We start from the raw sequence: 18,574 nt of genomic DNA, 5'->3' as shown, positions 1-18,574 counted from the left end.
GAGTTAGTTATGGGATGATGCATTACGAAACGAGTAAAGAGACTTGCCGGTGACAAGATTGAACTAGGTATGATTATACCGACGATCGAATCTCGTGCAAGTAACATACCGATGACAAAGGGAACAACGTATGTTGTTATGCGGTTTGACCAATAAAGATCTTCGTAGAATATGTGGGAACTAATATGAGCATCCAGGTTCTGATATTGGTAATTGACCGGAGATGAGTTCTCGGTCATGTCTACATAGTTCTCGAACCCGTAGGGTCCGCACACTTAACGTTCGATGATGATATGTATTGTGAGTTATGTGATTTGATGTACCGAAGGTTGTTCGGAGTCCCGTATGTGATCACGTACATGACGAGGAGTCTCAAAATGGTCGAGACATAAAGATTGATATATTGGAAGGTTGCGCTTGGACACCGGAAAGGTTTCAGATAGGTTTGGGCATTTTCCGGAGTACCAGGGGGTTACCGGAACTCCCCGGGGGGTTAATGGGCCTTCATGGGCTTTAGTGGAAGAGAGGAGGAGGCGGCCAAGTGGAGGGGCACGCCCCCAAGCCCAATCCGAATTGGTAAGGGGCCGGCCCCCCTTTCCTTCTCTCCCTCTTCCCTTTCCTTTCCCTCCTAGTTGGACTAGGAAAGGGGGAACCTACTCCTAGTAGGAGTAGGATTCCCCCCCCCTTGGGGCGCACCGCATGAGGCCGGTCAGCTCCCTCCTCCACTCCTTTATATACGGGGGAGGGGGCACCCCATAGACACACAAGTTGATTTCTTAGCCGTGTGCGGTGCCCCCCTCCATAGATTTCCACCTTGGTCATATTGTCGTAGTGCTTAGGTGAAGCCCTGCGTTGGTAACTTCATCATCACCATCAACACGTCGTCGTGCTGACGAAACTCTCCCTCAGCCTCAGCTGGATCTAGAGTTCAAGGGACGTCACCGAGCTGAACGTTTGCAGATCGCAGAGGTGCCATGCATTCGGTACTTGATCAGTTGGATCGTGAAGACGTTCGACTACATCAACCACGTTACTCAACGCTTCCGCTTTCGGTCTATGAGGGTACGTAGACACACTCTCCCCTCTCATTGCTATGCATCTCCTAGACAGATCTTGCATGATCATAGGAATTTTTTTGAAATACTGCGTTCCCCAATAGTGGCATCAGAGCCTGGTTTATGCATAGATGTTATATGCACGAGTAGAACATAAAAGGAGTTGTGGGCGTGGGTATATACATATTGCTTGCCGTCACTAGTTGTTTCTTGATTCGGCGGTATTGTTGGATGAAGCGGCCCGGACCGACATTACATGACCGCGTTCATGAGACTGGTTCTACCGACGTGCTTTGCACACAGGTGGCTGGCGGGTGTTTGTTTATCCAACTTTAGTTGAATTGGATTCAATGAATGGGGTTCTTTCTGAAGATCAAAAATCAATCATTATACCACATTATGGTTTTGATGCGTATGTAAGAACAGTTCTTGCTAAAGCCCGTAGCAGCCACGTAAAACTTGCAACAACAAAGTAGAGGAAGTCTAACTTGTTTGTGCAGGGCATATTGTGATGTGATATGGTTAAGACGTGATTATATAAATTGTTGCATTAGATGATCATGTTTTGTAACACAGTTATCGACAACTGGCAGGAGCCATATTGTTGTCGCTTTATTGTATGAATTGCAATCACAATGTGATTGCTTTACTTTATCACTAAGCGGCAGCGATAGTCGTGGAAGCAATAGTTGGCGAGATGCAACGATGCTACGATGGAGATCAAGGTGTCAAGCCGGTGACAATGGTGATCATGACAGTGCTTTGGAGATGGAGATCAAAGGCACAAGATGGTGATGGCCATATCATATCACTTATATTGATTGCATGTGATGTTTATCCTTTATGCATCTTATTTTGCTTAGTACGGCGGTAGCATTATAAGACGATCTCTTACTAAATTTCAAGGTATACGTGTTCTCAACGAGTATGCACCGTTGCTACAGTTCGTCGTGCCAAGACACCACATGATGATCGGGTGTGATAAGCTCTATGTTCACATACAATAGGTGCAAGCCAGTTTTGCACAAGCAGAATACTCGGGGTTAAACTTGACGAGTCTAGCATATGCAGATATGGCCTCGGAATACTGAGACCGAAAGGTCGAGCGTGAATCATATAGTAGATATGATCAATATAGTGATGTTCACCATTGAAAACTACTCCATCTCATGTGATGATCGGATATGGTTTAGTTGATATGGATCACGTGATCATTTAGATGACTATAGGGATGTCAATCTAAGTGGGAGTTCTTAAGTAATATGATTAATTGAACTTTAATTTATCATGAACTTAGTACCTGATAGTATTTTGCATGTCTATGTTGTTGTAGATAAATGGCCCATGTTGTTGTTATGTTGAATTTTAATGCGTTCCTAGAGAAAGCTAAGTTGAAAGACGATGGTAGCAACTACACGGACTTGGTCCATAACTTGCGGATTATCCTTATTGCTGCACAGAAGAATTACATCCTGGAAGTACCGCTAGGTGCAAAGCCTACTGCAGGAGTAACACCAGATGTTATGAACGTCTGGCAAAGCAAAGCTGATGAATACTCGATAGTTCAGAGTGCCATGCTTTACGGCTTAGAATCCGTACTTCAATGACGTTTTGAACATCATGGAGCATATGAGATGTTCCAGGAGTTGAAGTTAATATTTCAAGCAAATGCCCGGATGGAGAGATATGAAGTCTCCAATAAGTTCTAGAGCTGCAAGATGGAGGAGAATAGTTCTGTCAGTGAACATATACTCAGAATGTCTGGGTACCACAACCACTTGACTCAACTAGGAGTTAATCTTCCTGATGATAGTGTCATTGACAGAGTTCTTCAATCACTACCACCAAGCTACAAAAGCTTCGTGATGAACTATAATATGCAAGGGATGGATAAGACAATTCCCGAGCTCTTCACGATGCTAAAAGCTGCGGAGGTAGATATCAAGAAGGAGCATCAAGTGTTGATGGTCAACAGGACCACTAGTTTCAAGAAGAAGGGCAAAGGGAAGAAGGGGAACTTCAAAAAGAATGGCAAGCAAGTTACTGCTCAAGTAAAGAAGCCCAAGTCTGGACCTAAGCTTGAGACTGAGTGCTTCTACTACAAAGGGACTGGTCACTGGAAGCGGAACTGCCCCAAGTATTTGGCGGATAAGAAGGATGGCAAAGTGAAAGGTATATTTGATATACATGTTATTGATTTGTACCTTACTAATGCTCGCAGTAGCACCTGAGTATTCGATACTGGTTCTGTTGCTAATATTTGCAACTCGAAACAGCGGCTATGAATTAAGCGAAGATTGGCTAAGGACGAGGTGACGATGCGTGTGGGAAATGGTTCCAAAGTTGACGTGATCGCCGTTGGTGCGCTACCTCTCCATCTACCTTCGGATTAGTTTTAGACCTATAATTGTTATTTGGAGCCAACATTAAGCATGAACATTATATCTGGATCTTGTTTGATGAGAGACAGTTATTCATTTAAATCAGAGAATAATGGTTATTCTATTTATATGAGTAATATCTTTTATGGTCATGCACCCTTGATGAGTGGTCTAGTTTTTTACTAAATCTTGATAGTAGTGATACACATATTCATAGTATTGAAGCCAAAAGATATAAGTTTAATAATGATAGTGCAACTTATTTGTAGCACTGCCGTTTAGGTCATATTGGTGTAAAGCGCATGAAGAAACTCCATGCCGATGGGCTTTTGGAATCACTTGATTATGAATCACTTGATGCTTGCGAACCATGCCTCATGGGCAAGATGACCAAGACTCCGTTCTTCGAACAATGGAACGAGCAACAGACTTATTGGAAATAATACATACTGATGTGTGTGGTCCAATGAGTGTTGATGCTCGTGGCGGGTATTGTTATTTTCTGACCTTCACAGATGATTTGAGAAGATATGGGTATGTCTACTTCATGAAACATTAGTCTGAAACATTTGAAAAGTTCAAAGAATTTCAGAGTGAAGTGGAAAATCATCATAACAAGAAAATTAAGTTTCTACGATCTGATTGTGGAGGTGAATACTTGAGTTATGAGTTTGGTCTTCATTTGAAACAATGCAGAATAGTTTCGCAACTCATGCCATCTAGAACACCATAGCGTAATGGTGTGTCCGAACGTCGTACGCACTTTATTAGATATAGTGCGATCTATGATGTCTCTTATTGATTTACCGCTATCGTTTTGGGGTTATGCTTTAGAGACGGCTGCATTCACATTAAATAGGGCACCATCAAAATCCGTTGAGACGACACCATATGAAATGTGGTTTGGCAAGAAACACAAGTTGTCGTTTCTTAAAGTTTGGGGCTACGATGCTTATGTGAAAAAGCTTCAACCTGATAAGCTCGAGCCCAAATCGGAGAAATGTGTCTTCATGGGATACCCAAAGGAGACTATTGGGTACACCTTCTATCGCATATCCGAAGGCAAAATATTCGTTGCTAAGAATGGATTCTTTCTAGAGAAGGAGTTTCTCTCGAAAGAAGTGAGTGGGAGGAAAGTGGAACTTGATGAGGTAACTATACCTACTCCCTTATTGGAAAGTAGTTCATCACAAAAATCGGTTCTAGTGATTCCTACACCAATTAGCGAGGAAGCTAATGATGATGATCATGAAACTTCTGATCAAGTTACTACCAAACCTCGTAGGCCAACCAGAGTAAAATCCGCACCAGAGTGGTACGGTAATCCTGTTCTGGAAGTCATGTTACTTGACCATGAAGAACCTACAAACTATGAGGAAGCGATGATGAGCCTAGATTCCACAAAATGGCTTGAGGCCATGAAATCTAAGATGGGATCCATGTATGAGAACAAAGTGTGGACTTTGGCTGACTTGCCCGATGATCGGCAAGCCATAGAGAATAAATGGATCTTCAAGAAGAAGACTGACGTTGGCGGTAATGTTACTGTCTACAAAGCTCGACTTGTTGCGAAAGGTTTTCAACAAGTTCAAGGAGTTGACTACAATGAGACTTTCTCACCCGTAGCGATAGTTCAAGGAGTTGACTACAATGAGACCTTCTCACCCGTAGCGATGCCTAAGTCCGTCCGAATCATGTTAGCACTTGCCGCATTTTATGATTATGAAATTTGGCAAATGGATGTCAAAACTACATTCCTTAAGGGATATCTTAAAGAAGAGTTGTATATGATGCAACCAGAAGGTTTTGTCGATCCAAAAGGTGCTAACAAAGTGTGTAAGCTCCGGCGATCCATTTATGGACTGGTGCAAGCATCTCGGAGTTGGAATATACGCTTTGATAGTGTGATCAAAGCATATGGTTTTATACAGACTTTTGGAGAAGCATGTATTTACAAGAAAGTGAGTGGGAGCTCTGTAGCATTTATGATATTATATGTGGATGACATATTGTTTATTGGAAATGATACTAAATTTCTGAATGGCATAAAAGGATACTTGAATAATAATTTTTCAATGAAAAGACCTCGGTGAAGCTGCTTATATATTGGGCATCAAGATCTATAGAGATAGATCAAGATGCTTAATTGGACTTTCACAAAGCACATACCTTGATAAAGTTTTGAAGAAGTTCAAAATGGATCAAGCAAAGAGAGGGTTCTTGCCTGTGTTACAAGGTGTGAAGTTGAGTTAGACTCAATGCCCGACCACCATAGAAGATAAAGAGAAAATGGAAGTCATTCCCTAAGCTTCGGCCATAGGTTCTATCATGTATGCAATGCTGTGTACCAGACCTAATGTGTGCCTTGCTATTAGTTTAGCAGGGAGGTACCAAAGTAATCCAGGAGTGGATCACTGGACAACAGTCAAGTACATCCTTAAATACCTGAAAAGGACTAAGGATATGTTTCTCGTTTATGGAGGTGACAAAGAGCTTGTCGTAAACGGTTACGTTGATCTAGGCTTTGACACTGATCCAGATGACTCTAAGTCACAAACCGGATATGTATTTTTATTGAATGGTGGAGCTGTCAGTTGGTGCAGTTCTAAACAGAGCGTCGTGGCGGGATCTACGTGTGAAGCAGAATACATAGCTGCTTTGGAAGCAGCAAATGAAGGAGTCTGGATGAAGGTGTTCATATCCAATCTAGGTGTAATACCTAGTGCATCGGGTCCAATAAAAATCTTTTGTGACAATATTGGTGCAATTGCCTTGGCAAAGGAATCCAGATTTCACAAGAGAACCAAGCACATCAAGAGACGCATCAATTCCATCCGCGATCAAGTCAAGGAAGGAGAGATAGAGATTTGCAAGATACATACGGATCTGAATGTTGCAGACCCGTTGACTAAGCCTCTCTCACGAGCAAAACATGATCAGCACCAAGACTCCACAGGTGTTAGAATCGTTTAGTTTATTGCTATTGCTTTCCCCATCACTTATACATGTTCCTATGACTATGAGATTATGCAACTCCCGAATACCGGAGGAACACTTAGTGTGCTATCAAACGTCACAACGTAACTGGGTGATTATAAAGATGCTCTACAGGTGTCTCCGATGGTGTTTGTTGAGTTGGCATAGATCAAGATTAGGATTTGTCACTCCGATTGTCGGAGAGGTATCTCTGGGCCCTCTCGGTAATGCACATCACTATGAGCCTTGCAAGCAATGTGACTAATGTCGGCGTTCTGGGAACGGGGGTCCCCAAACTTGCCTGCCTGCGACCCACAGCGTGGCTCTGTGAGCGGGCCCGTACGGCCCATCTTCACCAGCAAGGACTCAAGACCTCGCGAGGCGGACGACACAAGACCTCCTCGGGAGCGGCCTCACCGGGCTGGCTCACGAGGGGCGGAGCGATCGAGGCCAGGCAAACCTTGCGAGGTTCCAATGACGTGAGCCATGACGATCGACACCAGGCGAGCGCCAGGCGGGCGCCAACGTGCAGAGTGTCCCTGTTTCCTCTTTGGTGCTAAGGAGGCACGCGCAGACACAGAGTACCGAGGCCTCAAGCAAAGGTTTCCAGATCGGTGCAACGAGACCAAGACTAGCAGGACGGCAAGACGGAGGTCACCACGGAGCTCAAGACGGTGTCTGATACGTCTCCGTCGTATCTACTTTTCCAAACACTTTTGCCCTTGTTTTGGACTCTAATTTGTATGATTTGAATGGGACTAACCCGGATTGACACTATTTTTAGCAGAACTGCCATGCCGTTGTTTTATGTGCAGAAAATAAAAGTTCTCGGAATGACTTGAAACTCCACAAAATATCTTACAATAAATAATAAAAAATCCTCGCCAAAGATGAAGACCAGGGGGACCACACCCTTGCCATGAGGGTGGGGGCGCGCCCCCTACCTCGTGGCCCCCCTGGAGACCTCCCGACTCCAACTCCAACTCTATATAACTACTTTCGGGGAGAAAAAAATAGGAGAGAAGAAATCACCGCGTTTTACGATACGGAGCCGCCGCCAAGCCCTAAAACCTCTCGGGAAGGCTGATCTGGAGTCCGTTCGGGGCTCCGGAGAGGGGGATTCGTCACCGTCGTCATCATCAACCATCCTCCACCAATTTCATGATGCTCACTGCCGTGCGTGAGTAATTCCATCGTAGGCTTGCTGGATGGTGATGGGTTGGATGAGATTTATCATGTAATCGAGTTAGTTTTGTTAGGGTTTGATCCCAAGTATCCACTATGTTCTGAGATTGATGTTGCTATGACTTTGCTATGCTTAATGCTTGTCACTAGGGCCCGAGTGCCATGATTTCGGATCTGAACCTATTATGTTTTCATCAATATAAGAGAGTTCTTGATCCTATCTTGCAAGTCTATAGTCACCTATTATGTGTTATGAGCCGTTAACCCCGAAGTGACAATAATCAGGATACTTACCGGTGATGACCGTAGTTTGAGGAGTTCATGTATTCACTATGTGCTAATGCCTTGTTCTGGTTCTCTATTAAAAGGAGGCCTTAATATCCCTTAGTTTCCATTAGGACCCCGCTGCCATGGGAGGGTAGGACAAAAGATGTCATGCAAGTTCTTTTCCATAAGCACGTATGACTATATTCGGAATACATGCCTACATTACATTGACGAATTGGAGCTAGTTCTGTGTCACCCTATGTTATGACTGTTACATGATGAACCGCATCCGGCATAATTATCCATCACTGATCCGATGCCTACGAGCTTTCCATATACTGGTTTACGCTTATTTACTTTCCCGTTGCTATTGTTACAATCAATACAAAATACCAAAAACATTACTTTGCTTTCATTACTCTTTTGTTAGCGTTACCATCACTATCATATTACTTTGCTACTAAACACTTTGCTGCAGATACTAAGTTTCTAGGTGTGGTTCAATTGACAACTCAGCTGCTAATACTTGAGAATATTCTTTGGCTTCCCTTGTGTCGAATCAATAAATTTGGGTTGAATACTCTACCCTCGAAAGCTGTTGCGATCCCTTATACTTGTGGGTTATCAAGACTAATTTCTGGCGCCATTGCCGGGGAGCATAGCTCTATTCTTTGAGTCACTTGGGATTTATATCTGCTGGACACTATGAAGAATTTGAAAGACGCTAAGACAACAATTTATCCCTCAACTACGAGGGGAGGTAAGGAACTGCCATCTAGCTCTGCACTTGATTCACCTTCTGTTATGAGTAAGCTTGCGACACCTAAACCTGCTTCTGCTATTCGTTCTGATATGTCGCATGTTATTGATGATGCTACTTCTGCTATACATGATACTTATGATGAAACTATTTCTATGCTTGATACTACTGTGCCACTTGGTGATTTTCTCGAGGAACGACTTGCTAGGGCTAGAGAGATTGAAAATATTGAGTCTGATTATGATGATGAAAGTGATGATGAAGAATCACTTGTTATTCCTGAGGGTTATTTATTCGATCAAGAAGCTTCTTTAGCTATTTTAGCTTGCAAAGATAGATATGAACTCAAAAGGTTATTAGCTAAATGGAATAAGCAATCTCTAAATGCTAGGATGAAACCTGACCCTGCTTTTGCTACTTCACCTATCTTTGTTACTGATAAGGATTATGAATTCTCTGTTGAGCCTGATATAATTACTGTGGTTGAATCTAATCCTTTTCATGGCTATGAATCTGAAACTGTTGTGGCACATCCTACTAAATTAAATGATATAGCCACCCTGTTCACTAATGATGAGAGATCTCGCTACTTTTATATCCTTAAAATAGTTCCATTCTCATTAAAGGGTGATGCTAAGATATGGTTTAATTCTCTTGATCCTGGTTGTGTGCGTAGTCCCCAGGATATGATTTACTACTTCTCTGCTAAATATTTCCCTGCTCATAAGAAACAAGCTGCTTTAAAGGAAATATACAACTTTGTGCAAATTAAAGAAGAGAGTCACCCACAAGCTTGGGGGAGGCTTCTCAAGTTACTTAATGCTTTGCCTGATCATCCTCTTAAGAAAAATGAAATACTTTATATCTTTTATAATGGACTAACCGATACTTCCAGAGATTACCTGGATAATTGTGTTGGTTCTCTTTTCAGGGAAAGAACACCGGATGAAGCTGAAATCTTATTGAATAATATGTTGACAAATGAAAATAATTGGGCACCTCCTGAGCTAGCTCCTGCTCCAATTAATGATCCTATTCCTAAACCAACTCTGAAGAAGAGAGGTGTTCTATTTCTCAGTCCCGAATATATGCAAGAGGCAAAGAAATATATGAAAGAAAAAGGTATTAAAGTTGAAGATGTTAAGAATCTACCTCCTATTGAAGAAATACATGGTCTTAATTTACCGCCTGCCAAAAAAACATATGATCTTGATCCTTTACTTATTGAAGAACCTCCATGTCAGGTGGTAGGTGCGACATATGCCAATGGGTGGCTTATCGTTGTGGGAGCCAGTAAGACGTCGTCGGTGCCTAGAAACGGGATGAGGCGATGACATGCACGCCGGCGAATCTTACCCAGCTTCGGGGCTCTCCGTGGAGATAACACCCCTACTGCTGCTCTGCGGGGCCTCCGCATGATCACTAGATGGACAAGTAGCTACACAATGCTCCTTGAGCTGTTCGGTGGGAGGAGGAAGAAGGGCACGGCTAGCTTGCTTCTTCTCCTTGTGTGGTGTCTAAAACTAGCTGGGGGTCTAACCCTTTGCTTGGGTGCCCCGGGGGGTTTATATAGGCCTACCCCCCGGGGGTACAATGGTAATCCGACTGGGCGCGGGGCCCAGCCGTCTGTGACTGCGCTCGCCGGCTTCTGCGCCGGCTGCTGGGGCCCGCCAACTGGTGGGTCCCGTCGGCTGCCGGCCCCTTGGTCGACAGGCAGGCCCCACTGTCCAGGACCTGGTCGGCGGCTGGTTACTGTTGCTCTATCTTGGTGACGTGGGCTTCGTCGAGGTAGGCGTGGCTACAGTGCCGCCGCCCGGCGGGCGATCGCTGTAGCCTCACCGTGTCTTGTCTCCTTAATGGGGCATCTCCTTCGAGGGAGGCGGCAAGCCGGCTGCGGGGAGCCAGCTCCGTCTTGGGCCGACTGGGGGAGGCGTGGCCGCCTTCGGGTGTCTCTCTACCTGAAGGGGCCCACCGCCCGTGGGCCATACTGGTAGCCCATCGTGGATGCCATCAGGGTCAACATGGCAACAGTGTTGCGCCGGACGGGTCATGGTCACCCATACGGCGCACTGTGCTGGTCGTGCTCCGGGATTTGGGGGTGGCAGGCTTTACTGTAGCCGCGCCCTGTCACATCGCCGTTAGGTTGATGCAAACTTTGAGGGTACGGTCTCGACCGCTTTGTGGGAGCCGGCTTCTTGGAGTCGGCCTTCTCACTGCCGGCTTCTCGAAGCCGGCCCTCCTGTGGCTTCTTTTGCGAGGGCTAAAGTCGGGCCGCCTTCCGGCAGCCGGCCTGGGTGACAGCCAGCAAGGGGAAGGCGGCCCCATGTCTTGGATTCTTGAGAGCCGGACGGGCTCGTAATTTTTTCAGAAGGGCCAGGGGAAGCCGGCTAGGCTACCCATGGCTATTTACTCCGACAGTAGTCCCCGAAGCTGATCGAGCTTCGAGGCGGACGAAGGGACGAGAAGCTTGGTCAACTTCCTACCGTGAAGAGCCGGCTTTGCTGGTGTATGCCGATTTCGGGGAGCCCTGCGTCTTGCAGGCGGGAAAGTGGTCGACCCGAGTGCTGACCGCGGGCCCTCCCGCGGGCCACGTGGCAGCGAGACCCTGCCAGCGCACGCGCGCGACGGGACGCCGCCGCAGGCCCGGGCCCGCCACTCCTAGGCCTCGGCCCGAACGCTGATCTTCTATGGCCCAGGTGGACCGCTCGCCTTCCCGTGGCGATTTTATTTCGCCGTTAGGGCGCAATAAACGCGGGACGTAGGGGGGTGGGCACGATCGGTCCCCACGTTTCCCCACGCCGCGCCTCCTCGGCTTCGCCACGCGAGCCTATAAGTAGGGGGAGGAGGGGGAGAGATAGAGGCTCGCACGCTCTCTCTCGCTCCGCCCCTTCTCGTCCTCCTTTCTTCCTCTCGTTGCCGCCGCAGCCTCCCGTCTCAGCGCCGCCGCGCCGCCACATCGTCTTGCTCCCATGGCGCTGTCGAGCTCGTGGGACGGCTCCAACGTCCATGAGGACCATGTTGAGTTCCTCCGCCAGACTCGGCGCCTGCCGACGCGAACCTCGTGCGGGTCCACCTGGCGCCAGAGACGTAGACCTCGCCGACACCGGAGGAGGGCGAGCGGGTCGTCTTCCGCTCGCACTTCCTGCGCGGCTTCGGCCTTCCGGCGAGCGGATTCCTGCGCTCCTTCCTCGAGTTCTACAATCTTCAGCCGCATCACCTCACGCCCAACGCGGTGATGCTGCTGTTGGCCTTCGTCTCTCTCTGCGAAGGTTTCTTGGGGTTGCTCCCACGCTGGAGCTCTGGGGGGAATTCTTCCAGAGCAAACTCGGCACCATCGTCGCAGGCGTGCCCGCCCCCTGCGGGGCCTTCATCGCCATGAGGAGGTCGGGCGAGAACAACCCGTTCCCGTCCATCCCCCTGATACAGTCGGTGAAGATCTGGCAGAAGTCGTACTTCTACGTGAAGAACGTCGCCCAGCAAGGAGACCACGTCAACCTGTCGGCTTACGTAGCCGGCCCGCCGGCTGGGAGGAAGCCCTCATGGAGTTTTCGGTCCAGGTCACTGTCTCAGGCCGGGAACGCTGCCGTCTCCCGGCTTCGGATGATGATCCAGTCGGAAGGCCTGAGCCGGGCCGACTTGGTGGCCGCCTTCGTGGAGCGCCGGATACTTCCTCTCCAAAGCCGGCCCCACATGATGTGTTAGATGAGCGGCCGCTTCGACCCAAGCCGGCTGAGCACCAGGGAGATGCCTCATGCGGAGGTGTCGTACATGGTAAATCATATCTCCAATTGCAAGCTCGCCGAGGGCTGGCGATACGGCAAGGTGCTGTACTCTCGCGCCAACCCTCCGCCCGTGGTAAGCTTTCCTCTCTTTCTTCTTTTTGTTGGTAGCCGGCTTTATGATGGCCGGCTTCTGATCGGTCGGTTCTTCTTAGCAGAACCCCCTTCTTCCGCCGACGACCGGGGCAGCAGGGATAGAACGCCAGTACGTCCCCGACCGCACGGTGGACGACGTCGACGACCCGGATTTAGGGGCGACCGCCATGGAAGACGCCGTCGTGGGGGACAACGCCGAGCCCGGAGGCATAGGGCTTACTGCCAGCTTCGAGGACTGGCCGGATGATGCCGAAGCCGAAGTCGCCCCGCGTCGCCAGCCGGCGGCCGACCATCAGGGCGCGGGCTCGTCCACCGCGCCGGCTGCCAGCGGCGGTGCACAGAAGCGCCGGGCCGCGTCAACCCTCTTCGGCAGTCGGCCGAAGAAGTCCAAAGCCTCCACCGCGGCGACCAAACGAGATGAGGCGGCCGCGAAAGCGGCCCGCTTCCTCAAGGCGGTGAAGTAGCCTCAGGCGGTCTCAGCGTAATTCGTCGATTGCCTGGTCGCATGCTTTTCATCGTTCTCTCCTGTTCGAACATTCTTCCTAACCTTTTCCCGCTCACTGGACAGGGCGCCACTTTCCCTTGAGCGGGGTCCGGGCGGTTCCGTAGTTGGGCCGACTGGAGGGTCTTCGGGCTCCCGCCGCATGGACCCCCGTGCCGACCTCAGGGAGGCCACGGAGCGGAACGCCCGTGAGGCGCGGGAGGAGCGTGAGGCGGCGGAAAAAGCGGCCGCCCAGGCGGCGAGGGAGCAGGCCGACGCGGCAGCCAAGGCCCAGGCGGAGGCAGCGACCGCGGAAACGGAGGCGGAGGGTTCGCGTGACCATCCTCCGCTGCTCGCCATTCCCCTCTGAGCCGTGGCCCCTGATACCCCATTGCCCCTGGCGGAGGAAATCGTCCAAGACCCGCCGCTGATGGAGAGGAGGGAGGACCTCGTGGTCTTCACGGGGAGAGCACCGCCGGCAGCGCCAACCGGAGCGGGCCAAGGCGGCCAATCATCAGCGGCGCCAGAGGAGCCGGCCGGGGGTGAGCCGGAGGACGGAGCCAGCTTCGAGGTGCAGCTGGTGACGCGTCGGCGCGCAGGGGGAGGCGCCGCTCCGCCGGAGTCGCGCCGAGTTACGGGCGCCGGCCAGTCGGCGGAGGCTCTGGAGGCGGCCAGCACCGCCACGTCCGAGTGGACTCCCAGCGGGGGGACTGGCGAGCTGAATGTGGCGGCTCAAGAGGTCCGGAGCCGGCTTCAAGCTCAGGCCGCCCTGCTGCAGCAGTACACCCAGGAGTTCCTGTCGACGTGGGCCGCCGTCCGGGTGAGTCTTTCATTCTTGGCCGCTTTGGTCTCTTGATTTCTTCCATGGGGGCGCGTCAGCGCACCCACTGGGTGTAGTCCCCGAGATTCGGGCCGACTGCTGAGCAGTCGGGTCGGATCTTTCTTGACGACTACCTTATTTTTGCTTCCTGCCTGAACTTCCAGGAATATCATAAATCCCGTGCTGCCGCCTTCAACTCCCAGGCTCAGGAGTTGGGTCGGAAGACCGACGACCTGGCCAACAGCCGAAGTAAGTGCTTGATCTTCTCTGTCTCCTGTGGGGGCACGTCAGCGCACCCACTGGGTGTAGTCCCTGAGATTCGGGCCGATTGCTGAGCAGTCGGGTCAGATCTTCCTTGACGACTTTTTCCTTATTGGTTTTTTTTCTTTCTTTTTTTTGTGCTTTCAGGGGCCAACGACGACTTGAGGAGGGAGCTCAGTGAAGCGCAGGCCGCCCTTCGTACCAAGGATGCCGAGTACGCTGCCTTGGTCCAGGAGCGTGACCGCCTGGCCAAGAAGCTGGCTGACCAAGAGGAGAGCCACAAGGCGGCCCTGCAGAAAGCGCGGGCTAGCGAGGCCTCCCTGAAGGCAGAGTTTGAGACCGAGGCGGCGAGCTGGGCTGAGACCCGGCGAGCGCTGGATGAAGGCTTCGGCCACATCGAGGACTTGATCGACGGTAAGCCGCCTTCCTCGCTCCTCTCCTGCCCCTTGCCGCCTGGTTTTTGGCCTGACTTGTGCTGCTGCCTATTTTCTTGTGCAGACTACTTTCCCGGCTACTCCGCCTTTGCCGCCCAAACCATCGAGGCCCATCGCGAGGCGCACCGTCAGGCGGGGTCAACATCGCGCCGGATGCGAATCGGACGCTTGAGGAGCAGCTCTTGGCTGTCCAAGCGCGGCTGCAGCCGGCTCACCGGATGCTTCGCCGGCTCCAACGTGCCAGGGCGCAGGTGTTGGCCGCCCTATGGCCCGGCGAGACTATCCCCTGCACCCCAAGCCGGACTGCCGACTGGCTGGAGGTCGCAGTCGGTCGCTTTGAAGGTTGGAAGGCATCGGCGGCCCGTCTTGGAGCCGGGCGGGCGTTGGAGTTCGTTTGAGCTTGGTACCTAGGGCTGAACCTGGACCAGCTGCGCACTTGGCGGCTGGAGGCCGACGCGGAGCTGGAGGAGGTGCGGCCAGCTATCGCCCAGCGTGCTTCGATGATCGCCGAGTGCACCGACATCAGCGTTTTTGCACCTGAAATCAGTGATGACGGCGTTGCCTAGCCGGAGGAGTGGTTCGGGCTGAACCCGGCGGTGGGCGAGGACTCGGTAGAGGAGATCGCCTCCAGCGATGAGGGCGAGGATGACGAAGAAGAGGACGGTGAAGACGTCGAGCCGGCTAGTGGAACAACCGGCCGGCCTCAGGCTGACCGTGCCTCCAGCAACGAGGCGCGTGGAAGCGCGCCCTCTGCGGGAGGCGGTGATCAAGCCGAGGTTCGCCAGCCGGCCATTAAGCTTTCGCAGTTCCACCCACTGCGGGTGTATCCAAACTATGTTGAATGCTGGCCTCTTGGAGGTCTTTTATGTAAATATTATTATGTGCATGTTTGGTTTCCATTCGCGTATGCTTTTTATCCTTAGGCTTTTTCCTTTGCCGCCTTCCCTCTTTGGGGAGGCAAGTACTCGAGCTTTCTTGGATTGAAATGAAGTGAATGGAAACCGGCCGGCCGGCTACTCTGGTAGTCGGTCGGTGGTAGGCGGCAAACCGGCTTTCGTTATATTAGTTCGTTGGTCCCTGGCCATTTTTTGTGTGGGCATCCTTTCCTGCTTTTGACTCTTGCCAGCCGGACAGCCGGTTCTTCGAATTGCGACTTTGGCAAGAGCTAAGCCTGGGTGTCGGCACACTACTTGTCTGACCGCGGGTAGGACTTCTAATATAACTCCAGTCGGCCAGTCCCCGGGCCGACTAGTCGAACCCGGTGCCGGACGGAACAAGTGAATGAAATGACAAGGTCATAAGCATGATACTTTTCATTCATAGATAAAAGATGGCAGTCCCCGAGCCCTCCTCGGGGGGCCTATTGTCTCGTATTTAGTACAAAAGTTAGCGTGATACATACTGCATTTCAACTGTAAAATCTTCGAAGGAGGTTGGCGTTCCATGGTCGTTCCGACTCCTTGCCGGAGTCGTCTCTCTTGCGTGCGTTGGGCTTCTATGCGTCGATTAGGTAGTAGGAGTCGTTGCCTAGAGCTCTGCTCATGACGAAGGGGCCCTCCCAAGGGGCTGAGAGCTTGTGCTGGCTGGCTGTTCGCTGGATCAGCCGGAGCACAAGATCGCCCTCTTGGAAAGATCTTGGCCTGACCTTCCGACTGTGGTAGCGGCGCAAACCCTGCTGGTAGATGGTAGACCGGCTGAGGGCTAACAGCCGGCCTTCTTCCAGCAGGTCAACGCCGTCTTCTCGTGCTTCCTTGGCCTCCGCCTCCGTGTACATGGTTACCCGGGGCGAGTCGAACTCGATGTCGGTTGGGATGATCGCCTCGGCACCGTACACGAGGAAGAAAGGAGTGAAGCCGGTTGACTTGTTTGGGGTAGTGTGCAGACTCCAAAGGACAGCCAGCAGCTCATCGAGCCAACAGCCGGCTGAACACTCCAGTGGTACGACCAGTCGGGGCTTGATGCCGGAGAGGATGAGGCCGTTGGCTCGCTCGACCTGGCCGTTTGACTGCGGGTGGGCGACGGACGCTAAGTCCAGCCGGATACCTTGGGCTGCGCAGAAATGTGCCAAGGCTCCTTTGGCAAAATTCGTGCCATTGTCGGTGATGATGCTGTGTGGCACGCCGTTCCGAGTTGTTATGTCTGCGATGAATGTCACAACAGTCGGCCCATTCAGCTTCTTGATAGGCTTTGCCTCAATCCACTTGGTGAATTTGTCCACGGCGACGAGCAAATGCGTCATGCCGCCGCGCGCCGTCTTGAATGGGCCCACCATGTCCAGTCCCCAAACGGCGAAGGGCCAGGTGAGGGGAATGGTCTTGAGTGCCGAAACCGGCATGTGTTGCTTGGAGCTGAAGAGTTGGCACCCTTTGTAATATTTAACTAATTCTTTGGCGTCATCCAAAGCAGTCAGCCAGAAGAAACCATGGTGGAAAGCTTTGGCGACGAGTGATCTTGAAGCCACATGGTGGCCGCATTCTCCTTGGTGAATGTCTCTGAGGATTGCAATGCCCTTCTCTTGCTCGACGCACCGTTGGAGGACTCCAGTGACACTGCGCTTGACGAGTTCTCTATTGACGATTGTGTATGCTCCGGCTCGATGTTGGACTTGTCTTGCCTCTGTTTCGTCAGCCGGCAGATCTTGGTTTACTAGGAAGTTGAGGATGGACTGAGCCCATGACGGAGCCACGACTTCTCCTACTGCCAATGTGGCTACTGCCACCAGGGTGGGCGGGCTGGGTGGTGAAGTGCTGGAGTGGGCCGCCGGCTGTTGTGTTGGTGCAGTCCCCGAGCCGGGTGTGGCAGTCCCCGAGCCAGTTGCCGAAGTCCCCGGGCCGACTACTGAAGTCCCGGGGTCGCCTGCTTGGTTCTTCGAGCCGGACCCGGCCGCGTCGGGGTCAGGCGGTACGAAGATGGAATCGGACTCTGGAGACAGCTTGATGGACGGCTTGAGGAGGCATTGTAGAGCGACGCCGGTTGGTATTGCTTGCCGAGTGGAGCCTATTCGAGCCAGGGCATCGGCTGGCTCGTTGTCGGCTCGCGGTACGTGGAGGAACTCGCATCCTTCAAAGTATCCGCTGAGTTGTTGAACTAGGAAGCGGTAGCTTGCCATATTTGCGTCCTTGGCGTCCCAGTCGCCGGATGATTGCTGAACCACCAAGTCTGAGTCGCCATAACATAGGATCCGGCGGATGCCGAGTTCCTTGGCAAGCCGGAGCCCGTGTATGAGTGCCTCGTACTCGGCTACATTGTTGGAGGCGGCAAAGTGAATCTGCAGCGTGTATCTGAGCTTGTCGCCTTTGGGAGAGGTAAGGACGACGCCGGCTCCCAAGCCGGTGCGCATCTTGGACCCGTCAAAGTGCATGCGCCAATGGGTGGAGTCGGGAGCCGGCGGCAGGTACTGGGTCTCGGCCCAGTCGACGAGGAAGTCGGCCAGTGCTTGGGACTTGATGGCGGTGCGGGGCTGGTAGAAGATTGTGTAAGGGGCCAGCTCGATGGCCCATTTCGCCACCCGGCCGGATGCGTCCCGGCTGCCTATGATCTCGGCCAGCGGGGCGGTGCATACGACCATGACGGGATGCTCTTGAAAGTAGGGCTTCAGCTTCTTGGCGGTGAAGTACACGCCGTAACACATCTTCTGTTAGTGCGGGTAGTTCTGCTTTGAAGCGGATAACACCTCGCTTAAATAATACACCGGCCTCTGGACCGGCTGGGCTCGGCCTTCTTCTGGGCATTGGACTACGATGACGGTGCTGACCACCCGGCTGGTTGCGGCAATGTAAAGGAGCATGGGCTCTTTCTCAGTCGGCGCCGCTAGGACGGGTGGCGTGGCCAGCATCTTCTTCAGCTCGTGAAAAGCTTGGTCGGCCTGGTCGTTCCACTCGAAGTGAGTGCTCTTCTTCATGAGGCGGTAGAGGGGGAGAGCTTTCTCTCCGAGCCGGCTGATGAAGCGGTTCAAGGAGGCCAAGCATCCGGTGAACTTTTGGATGTCTCAAAGCTTGGTGGGGATCGCCATTCTCTCGATGGCCTTGATCTTCACCGGGTTGCATTCGATGCCGCGTTCGGAGACCAGGAAGCCTAGG

The sequence above is a fragment of the Triticum urartu genome, chromosome 3 (assembly GCF_003073215.2).
Source record: "Triticum urartu cultivar G1812 chromosome 3, Tu2.1, whole genome shotgun sequence".
NCBI classification, from domain to species: Eukaryota; Viridiplantae; Streptophyta; class Magnoliopsida; order Poales; family Poaceae; genus Triticum; species Triticum urartu.
Note: the sequence above shows the minus strand (reverse complement) of the source record.